This window comes from Oryzias latipes, chromosome 19 (genome assembly GCF_002234675.1).
Source record: "Oryzias latipes chromosome 19, ASM223467v1".
NCBI classification, from domain to species: Eukaryota; Metazoa; Chordata; class Actinopteri; order Beloniformes; family Adrianichthyidae; genus Oryzias; species Oryzias latipes.
Genome location: NC_019877.2, coordinates 3,839,244 through 3,849,632, shown reverse-complemented (window position 1 = coordinate 3,849,632; position 10,389 = coordinate 3,839,244). Strand labels below are relative to the sequence as shown.

The 10,389-nt window shown below is 40.0% G+C and overlaps 1 long non-coding RNA gene across 2 annotated transcripts; it reads left to right on the top strand.

Annotated features, from left to right (window-relative positions):
* The first annotated feature begins 1,730 nt into the window (after positions 1–1,730).
* On the top strand, positions 1,731–6,372 carry LOC110017224. 2 transcript variants are annotated; one of them, XR_002872184.1, is made up of 4 exons: positions 1,731–2,100; positions 2,205–2,298; positions 3,747–3,795; positions 4,093–6,372. It is a non-coding gene; the product is annotated as an uncharacterized LOC110017224 (long non-coding RNA). The 2 variants fall into 2 exon arrangements; XR_002292549.2 differs by lacking the exon at positions 1,731–2,100 and having other exon boundaries at positions 2,136–2,298.
* The last annotated feature ends 4,017 nt before the right edge of the window (positions 6,373–10,389 follow it).

The window sequence follows — 10,389 nt, the reverse complement described above, 5'->3', positions numbered from 1 at the left end:
GATACGTTTCTTAATCTATAGAATGGACTATTACAAGAGGTCAAGACATAGTTTAGAAAAAGAAGAGGACGTTTAAGAAACAAAGGAAATATATGTCAAATCTAATTTGTTAAATACAAAAATTTTTTTGACAATTGCAAGCTATGAAACTTTTCCCCATTTTTTTTTCATCTCTGAAAGGCCATTGCTGTATTATATCTGTTTTTAATATCAATAAGTCAAGAATGGGTTCGCTAAAGGTCAGCAGTGCACGTTCAATATGTGTTTTTTTTAGTTTTTTTTTTTTTTATGCGACTTATTTGATTGTATGCGCTGGTGAGTTTGTAGAACAAAATCACATTTTCAACTTTAATAATGGAGAAGAAACTGATCAATTATGTCTTTAACATTTATGCCTCCATGTTTGTTCCAAACATGTGCACACTATAACTCCATAGTTAGAAATAAGCCAGGTTTTGTTTGTAAAATAAAACCACTGATAACCCAAAAAATGTGCATTGCCCCAAATGTTAACCCAAAAATATATTCCAACAAAAACGACCCAGGAATTGGGTTGAAGAAATAGTGTTTTAAAAGTGAGGGTTAGGTGCAGAATGTTGCATACAACTGGTATTTTTCTATACATTTAAGACAATTAAGTGTTGGGAAACCAAACTGAAATGTTTTAAAATTCCTTAAAGGACTTATATCATGCAAAATCAACTTTTTGAGCTTTTATGTGTATTAGAATGTTATTTCCTCAAAAAAACAACAACCCCAAAGCAGTCTTTTGAGCCATTCATGCATCTCTGAGTGTTCCTCTAAAAACCTGCGCTCTGACCGCACTAGCTTCTCCTAACCAACAACAAAAAGTGGGTTCTCACATTGTGACATCACAAAGTGGGGAACAGCCCCTTCCAGGAAAAATGTCTGCACTGCCGGCCCCTCCCCCCAGGCTAACACACACTCCCGCTTTCTCAGTGGAGCTAGCAGTGATCAGCTAAACGCTTTCATTTTATATGCACAGTATGCACATCCATCTTTGCAAAAGTTTGGATGTTGTTTGTTTTCATGGGCGGAACACAGACCCACTGTTAAAACAAATTACCAGAAGAAGAATGGTTATTCTGACAAACATAATGTTTAGAAATCTACAAGATTACAGCTTTTTACTTTTTACTTCCTGTTTGGAATGCCAGCAAGGAGGGGTCACACAATCTAGTTCTCACGTACAGTCAATGTGAGAACCCAGAGGATTTTGGTCAAACCTCCTGTTAGCCTGAACTGAAGAAACTCAAGAGGAAGACAGGTGGTTGACATGGTTCATGACCTGAAAAGAGAAATGTATACAGCTACGTGTTTATGCAACCTCCGTAAGCATTAGGAAAGCAGTTCTTACTTATTTGAGAGGTCAAATTGCAGTGAGAAATTGTGCAAGCAAGCCTAAATTTGAGTTACCCATTTTAATTGCTTCACTCACGGACAAACCGTAACATAGACATTTAAGCTCAGTTGCAGAGATTTTTTTGTTTTTTATGGATCCAGGGTTCTCCCCACCACTGGGGGAGATGGTGAAAATCTGATTACAGATAGGAGACGTTGGACGCAATCAAGGGGAAAAGTTAAGAAAATATTCTCTGGCTTTCAGCTGCCCTACCGCCCAGTGACTGCTCACCCACACTTCAGGATCTCCAATAAATAAGACCGCAACTCTGCACTTCACTTTTATTATGCATGTATCTGTGTTTGTGTCTGTGACCTTCGCTGTCTCCTGGCATGTGGAACATTTTGCACTGCTGTTTTTACAAGCCAGGCGCTTAGCTGTCCATCAACTGCCAGGAAAATGCCTCGGATCCTTTTGCCCCATCGGACTCGCGCGCACATCGATTCCCCAGAAACCACAGTCGCAGTAGCTGTAACCGCTTCTCTGCGCTTTTCTGCCAAGCTCTTAAACACACTGAAACAAACCCTCTCCACTCTTTATGACCTCTTTTACACACCGGCCTTCTCTCTTTACATCTCCACCTCATTCATCCATCCTGCGTGTCTCTCCATCATTTATCTCTCTCGAAGTCTGCTCCCGAAATATCCTTTCTGCTTGGAAACAGGCCGTGTTAAAAGGTGAGCCACTGCTGACTCCATGGGCTGTGATACAGCCAGCCTCATCTGCTGGTACAGCCTTAGATTGGCTTGTTGTGAGATATGCTTGTCAATTTAAAATACAGCTTGTTGTGGACCGCGGCTCTCTTTTTACCGTCACATGGAAGGATGCAGAGGTCAGGTGTTCCTTTGGGTTTGGATGTCTTTACTTTATTGCAGGTAAGCTAATATACCACACTTAAATTATATTTATCAAAAAGAGAATATTGCTGGAATCATGGCGGTCAAATCGGCTTCAACTCCTCAAAAATACACATTTGATTGAACACTAAGGGTGTATTCAGACTGGACACATTTTTTTGATTTGTTTAAAGTGAAGTAGAGTTCGTTTTCCCTAATAATCTGTAACAAATTTTCAGTGTGAATGATAATGCATTGGATTTATCTGCGCTTTTCCAGACGCTCAAAGCGCTTACAGTGTGTCCATTAATCATTCACTCCTCATTCATACTTGGTGATGGTAAGCTACTGTTGTAGCCACAGCTGCCCTGGGGCAGACTGATAGAGGCGTGGCTGCCAGTGCGCACCTACAGCCCCTCTGACCATCACCGGGATCATTCATGCCTATTCACAGGTAGGCAGTAGCATTAACGGACTTGCCCAAGGGCCATCACTGGGTGATGTTAATTGCTTGCTTTATTCCCCGCGAGAATCGATCCCTCGATTCCTGCGTGTCACCAACCAACCAAGCTACCCAGCCGGGTACACCCGAATACACCCAAGTGGACCCTGGGTGTATTCAGTTTAAGGCCCTGGTCTCGGACCCATCTTTCGAGATAGTCTCGGTTCGTTTCCAATCTGACAAAAATTCAGTTTGCCTTGAATTTCCTCAGTCTGAATAGGCTCAATGCTTGGAGCGCAGCAACTGGACCAAAATGGCAACTCTAGCCGGGCATTGTGGGATGTAAGCAGAAAAGAAGAACAACAAGTACACAACAAGTCATTGAAATTTGGTCAGATGAATGCAGGCTAATTAAAACAACTTTTAAAATTACAAACATTGATTCTCACACATTTTTCCAGATAGTCTTTATGTCATAAACACTTATCAGCTTACCATCATGGCCAACGTCTTCTCAGCATACCTCACAGCATGCCTCTACCGAACCAAAGTAGCAAGTATAAAGTGTTGTAGCTGACGCTGATACAGGCATTCAAAACTGTTCCGCGTAATTTAAAGTTCTCTCGTTGCTTTACCCCACTCTCGTAATACCTAACCAGTGACTGAAAAGATCATTAGTCACGTGGTTTTGTTTTGTTTGCTGTCCGGTAGTCAGCAGTCTGAATACAGACCCCATTTCAAGGTTTAGGACTCGATCCGGACCAAATTAAGCATATCCATACCAACAGACTTTTCCAGTCTGAATACGCCCTAAGTCTCACAGTGTTGCTTGCTTGTCTCCCAACTTAGCTATGTTCACCGATTGGGATTTGCGCAGCAGGGGAGTCCAATTTAGATGTTAATTTAATGTACGGACGCATTGAAAGATACTGTGGCGCCCTTCTCCCGAACATTATGATCCATTTCTTATTTTGTATGGAGACAACATTAAAAAGGTCCTCTAATTTCATTCTTATTTTTTTCCCTCCTTTGGCTAATGTGATAGAGATGGAGGGACGGAGGTACCGCTAAAAGCAGCCGTCATTCAGACGCAGGTACTTCAGTAGATGGTGAACCTCACCGTACCGGGAGAGTCTCTGACCAGACAAGGTTGACATGGTTACAGACGCCTTTGTAGAGCTCTTCAAAAATAAATAAACCAGATCTCTTAACATCATCATTTTTTTATTTGATCACTTTGTGAGTCATTCAGCTGTGGTAGGTTTTAGCTTGACACAAAGCAACAATAAAAAAAAAAATGTTTTGAGTTTCTCTGTACTACTGAAGAAGATCAAAATGGAAATTGATGTTTATTATAAATGAGTGAAATGTTTCCTTCTTTGCTTCTCCAGATGGAACTGCAAATGGAAATCACAGAAAAAGAACAAGCAACTCAAGGAAAACATCTTATTTGAGTTCTACAGAATGTAAGACGAAATTAAAGTCGCAAGCAGCATTGTATGGCCTGCAGCTGCTGCCCACCCTCACCCAAACCGCGCCCCCAGACCCGCCCCCACAGGCCAAGTTGCTGCCACACCCCTGCCTGTGCTACCCTGTTAACAGATGCACAAATTCATGACAAAAAAGTAAAAATGGCGGCTTTTCAATTGGCTTTATCTTCATAGGGACCATTTTATTTTTTGTTTACCTGGGGGTGACAAACACGTCTATGTAATTTTTTGAAGAATCGGCAAAAGTCAACTTTTGGATTTCCTTGGCAACGGAGGTTTTCAATTCACCACGCTAACATTCCTCATGTGTTCATATCGTATGTAATGTTGTTTTGTACAGCTAAAGCCAAGGCTTCGTGTATTACATTTTCACAATCTGGTACAAAATGTGCGAGCAACAGCAGAACGCCAATTTTGCTAGCTTAACATCTTAACTCCAAATAAAAATTTAAAATCTTGAAAACCAACATATTTTTCTAAGTAGCTTCCCAGTGATGCTTAAAAAATGATGCGGCAATAAATCAAAATCCCTAGGAGGAGTTACAACTTGTAGCTGCTAATACAGGTGAGTTTTTTTTTAGAATAGTCAAGATGGCGGCCTCTTTCTGAGGTCAAAGGTTAATGGAACTTCAGTTGTGGTTGGTGCATGTGTGTGAAATTTCATAAAGATTGCCCAAACAAAAGTTTTCTTTATCCATTTTGTGGGAAAAACACCAAATTTGACACTGGGCCACTAAATGGCCATCAAGCCATAGGTCCTGTGTCCATCCTATAATATTTTCAAAACCTCCTTTGGATATCTCTGACACACGTGTTTTGGTTTTGTTCATTGATTTTGACATATTTCTTTTTAAGCACCGTTAGATGTTTTGGCCCTGTTCACTATTTTGACGGTTTCACCCGCTGTGATGTCATCACAACTTTTTTTTGGGAGGGGTCATTCACTATGTCCAAAATTCATTTTCACCAGGCACAGGTGTGTGCAAATGTCTTTTTTCTTTTCTTTTTTTTTGAGTATTTGACCATGTGGCGAGAAAGATATTTTCACTCAAAAAGTAAAAACATGTAACTAAAGTTTTCCAAGTACTAAGTAGTAATTTTGAGATTGTCATAATTCAATTCAATCAAATACCAGTTGTGACAATGTTGTGGTTCAAGGTTTTTAGTGGCTAAAGGCACTTTAGCTGTTGTCTGTGTTCACAGGTAAGTTCTAGAAGAAGCGTCTCCTCCTTTTACCTGAGCTGACTATAAGATCCTCAAAGATTTGTAACAGCTCAGAGTCGTATTAAATAAAGAAAATAATCTATTTATAATCTACAAAGTTGAACTTGAATATTTTCCACTAAAATCCGTTTTATTTTTGTTTGTTTTTTGTGTTTGTCTTGGTTGTGTTTTCCCTCCTATCACAGTCTCACCTGGTTTCATTTGCTGATTCTTCACAGCTGTCCTCAGTTTGGTCCATCATCCTCGGTGTATTTAAGAGTCTAGGTTTTCAGTTTAGCTTGGCCGGGTTGTCTGTCATCAGTTTTGGTCCTCCCTTGTCTTTAAGTTTATTGAAGTTTTGAATGCTGGTCTCCTCCTCCATTTTTTTTTTGGTTCCTACCCCAATGGTTCTTGACATTTACTGGCTAACATAAATTTGAGCTGAATTCATTTCTTGACAGCTTATCTGTAAAAAGCCAATTAAAATAATCCAGCCTCTGGTTTAAAGTGTTCTAACAAAGAAGGGTGTGGAATAACACAATCAACATTAAACTATGTGAGGATCAAATATTCTAATATTTAGCGAATTTATTTCATCAGCTCACTGAGGAAGCTTTTCAGACAGTGAACAGATTTACAGACATTTCTGTACACGCCACATTTTTGCTCCACTTTGTTTTCTGAACACTTAAAATAGCAATCGCTAAACAGAAAGTGATGCAGGACACTCTCTGACGAGACATGCATCAATCCAGAGATGTGTTAACTCATCTTAAAGCTGATAAATGTGAATTTTCACCTATAAGGGAAAAAAAATGTTGAGTACAGCAAACCTTGGCAGACTAGTTTCTGTACGTAACTGAATAAATCAGCCCTGAAGACTCGCCAACTACCTGTCAGTTTTAATTCAAAAGTACTGCTCTCATATTAGCAACCCTTCTCTGGCATGTGCTGAAGATAAAAGCACCGACCTATTTACTTTAATGTAGTTTGGGTGACCTTTTTAATGCTGACATATTAACCAGATTTTCAGCGGCGTTGGAGCCAAAGTTCAGCAAGAAAACAAAAAAGAAAGCGGTTAAAAACCTGATGTATCTGTGTGCATGAGGCAGTGTGCGCCTGGGGAGAAAACACTGCAGAGAACCTTTGACAAATAAAAGGTGGGAGACAAAGGAGGAAAGCTAAAAGGAGGAAAAGCATCACAGATGGAGGGAGAAACATCAATACTGTGTGCATTTAGAGGAAGTGAGGGAAAAAGATGGAGCCATGGGAGAGCGGTATGGAGCTCCACGGAGAGACGAGGAGGCTTGAAAATCAAGAGAGGAAGTCTGAATGAGATTATCTGAAAGCAGCTGAAGTCAATGAGGGAAGCATTTCGAAAAAATAGACAAAGAAAGAAAGCTTCTAAGAATCAAGGTGGAGGGAAAGCAGAGCCTCCGCCATGCTGCAAACTCCGCTCCACCACGGCTTTTACTGCTGCTCTTAATTAAAACATTTATTGACATCGTCCTCCTTTCATGTAAAAGTGAACCATCCAAGGTAGGACTTTGAAAGACTGTCAAAAATATGTTTACAAAGAGAGCAAAAGCTCCTTCCTGCAGCTCTTCTAATGTACACCTAGCAAAGACAAGTAAAAAATGATTCTGAGAGGATGATGAATAGAAACATGAATGTAAGAAAGCATGAATGAACATCAATGCACAAGTCCATCTTTTTACTTTTTATTTCCTCTTTGCGGGTTTTTGGCAACGGTGAACAATATTTACAGTGAATTATCCTTTTCTCTCACAAAAACATAGACTTTTATTGCTAATAAATCCTAAAAACACATGAAAAAGATGTTTATTTTTACATAAAGAAGATAAACAAATTGAGTATACTGAGCCTGTAAACCTCACTTACAGTAAGTATTGACATGACTCCTATTCAAATATCCGACATAATGTAAGTAAAACACAAGTATTCTCCAATTTGAGCTCAAAATTGCCAGAAGCACAATGTTTTTGTCTCGAAGAAAAGTTTCAATTAAACTCACAACAGAAAGAAATCGTAAAGGTAAAAAAAACGTCAATCTTAAAAGGCCTACTTCAAACAAATTGTGTTTTGAACATGGCATTTTCTGATGACTGAGGACATGTATAAAGAAAATTAAGCTTAAATTGCATTACTGACTTACTGATTCAAATCATTGTGTATCAGAAGAGGTTGAAAAAATGCTGCATTAAAAAAATTGCGTGATGTAAAAGCAACAATTGGCAAGCTCCTTTATTCTGATGAATCCACTTACAACTAAATCCACGTACATCTTTGTTTTCCTCGCATGACCTGGTATCTTGCTATCTAGACGACCACTTTTAGTAAAACGCTGAAACGCAGAGCAAATGCTCGCATTTAAGTGTTTGGGTCTGGTGGCGGGCTCTACGAACAAAACAGGGGTTCATTGATCGGACGCAGGCAGTTCAACCGGTTCAACCTCTTGGCTGCTAAATTCAGACAACTCTGAACTGTAACCAATCAGAGATTAAGATTTGGTAGTGATGAGTGGATAGTGGCCTTTTTACGGTAAAACACGGATGTGCCAACCGTTGTAAACATGGTCACGAAGAAGAAAAAAAAATATTGCGCTCTCTTTTAAGGTGCCAAATCTTTCGTATAGCTGAACAGAGCTGTGAAAGAAAAAAAGCCTGTGGAGCAAGATTTGGGCCGCTTCAACATTCACATCAAGCCTCCTTCCACTGTAGGTGGCGGACCTGAGCTAGTAAACAGTAAAAAAAAAATCGATAGAAGAAGAATCCCTCTCCCTGATGTACACCCTTTCCGCTGGATGAACATCACCGACTGGATGCGCGTCCATGAAACCGCCACATGCGGCCGGTGTGAAGGTGCCTTAATGAACTCATGCCGCTCTGCAAAAACTATGTCCCAGAAAACAACAAGTTTTTTTTTTTGTTTTGGCTAAAAACGACTTGATCATAATTAAAAGACCAATGGGAACGCTTTGAAAATAGATCAAAAGATGATCGGAGTGGGACTTTAAATCCTGAACTAACTGGCAGATGGTTTAAAATTAGCATTTCAAGCTACAATACTTTGATTTTTTTACCCACTCAGATTCAGATCAGGTGTAAACGCAACCACAGAACATCCCGAAAAGTTCATGAAAAGTGAGTTTATTTAAGATTATTCATATATAAAATGAATTAGGAGTGGTTCCAGACTTGATCCCTGAGGAATGCCCTCGGTTATCCTGAGGTAGATTAGACTAATACATCCTGTCAGTACACATTAACATCTGATGGATGATTTTGAATCAGACTTAAAGTCTGTTCAAACACTCCCAAACTGATAAGTCTGTGCTCCCTTTCTGCGTGATCAACTAGGTCAGAAGTCTTTTAAAAATCAATGAAAAGGGCTGCGCTGTGTTGCGTTCCGCCTTTAGATTCAATTAAATCATTTATTGAGTTTGAAGCAGCTGTTGTTGTAAAGCCGGTTTGGCCGCCCGATAAGAGGTTATTTGTAGATAATCTTTCAATTGTCCACTCATGAGGGATTTGAAAGCCTCAACAAGGACAGACATCTTGGAGATAGACCTGCAGATGTTTAAGCCTGCAGGGTTACAGGTAAGGAAAAAGAGACACGTCCACTCATGAGGAATTAATCATGTGCCTTGATTTTAAAAAGATGTCCTTGTGCTGTTACCATGAAACTAAAGGCGGCTCTGGATTTTAAATGTGCAGGTCTGAATTACCTGTTTTATTATCTACAGTGTGAGGGTTTGTTTAGCTCAAAATTCTCTTTTTTTATCAAACACCTAAGAGCAGACGACGCTTTCAGAAAAATCATATCGTTGACATATTTCTAACTAATTTAGTTGTTCCTATTTGTTCTCATTAAAAGATTTCTAAACAGAAATGTAGAAATGTAAATAACTTTACTTTGACAGAAATCAATTTCCGCCTAAAAAAAAAATCCCCAAGACCTTAAAGTACCTTTTTAAACTTAAGGGTTTGTTGTCTCAAGGCCGTGTCATGCAGCCACTATATACGTTTTGGACATTTGCCATGTATGAAATTTCGCGATGCATGCACGATATACATATTTCATTAGTGTATATCGTGTTTGTCATCCGTCTATGTGCCCAAACGTCTGTGGCGAGTTTCGGCTGACGGGTCTTTAAGTGAATTTGGTTTTGAACTGTTCAAAATTTACGGTCGGTTGAGATTACGCAGTTTATGCGTATTTAATGTGGTTTTACACAATTGTCTTAATCTTACGCAATTGTGCGGGGTTTTTACGAGATGCAGAGACAAATGTGTGGCTTTGCATATGTTCCACGTCCGAGTTTTCGCTGCATACCTATGTATAACTTTCATTGCACATATCACTTCTAAAATTACATAAGTGGTCCACGAATCACTAATGAATTGCACGGATTAAATGGATTAAATTACCTTAGTGTGTTGGTTCACTCTAACCAACTCTTGTGCATTTCTTTTCAAATTCGAACGATTTTCTAGTGACAAAAAAAACATGGAGGCTTGGTCCCAACTGCCCCTATGGGTGGTGGATATGGGCTGTCTTAGTTACACCAGTGGGAAACCGGGGTTTGATCCTTCTTTCAGTGTGGGTCCTTGGGCAGGACCCTTGACGCTACTGCCTAACTACGTAGCTACAAGGGGACCCAAGAGTCCGGGTCTCCCTGTGCTGGTCCCCAGCCCGGATAAAATACAGGGTTGTGTCAAGAAGGGCATCCAGGGTAAAAAAATCTCTGCCAAACCAAAAGGGTGAATCAGTGGAAGCGGATTCACTGTGAAGACTCCTGGAGGGATGCACTGAAAGGTGCGCAACCATTTTAGTTGCATCGGTAACGTTGGGTTGGAGGTATGAGGGGTTTTAAGCTAGCAGGAGAGCATGTAAACACAGCTCTCAGCATTTGTGAAGGGGGCGGGGGAATTTCGAATGAACTCCTGCTGCTCTGCAGAAACTATGGCCTAG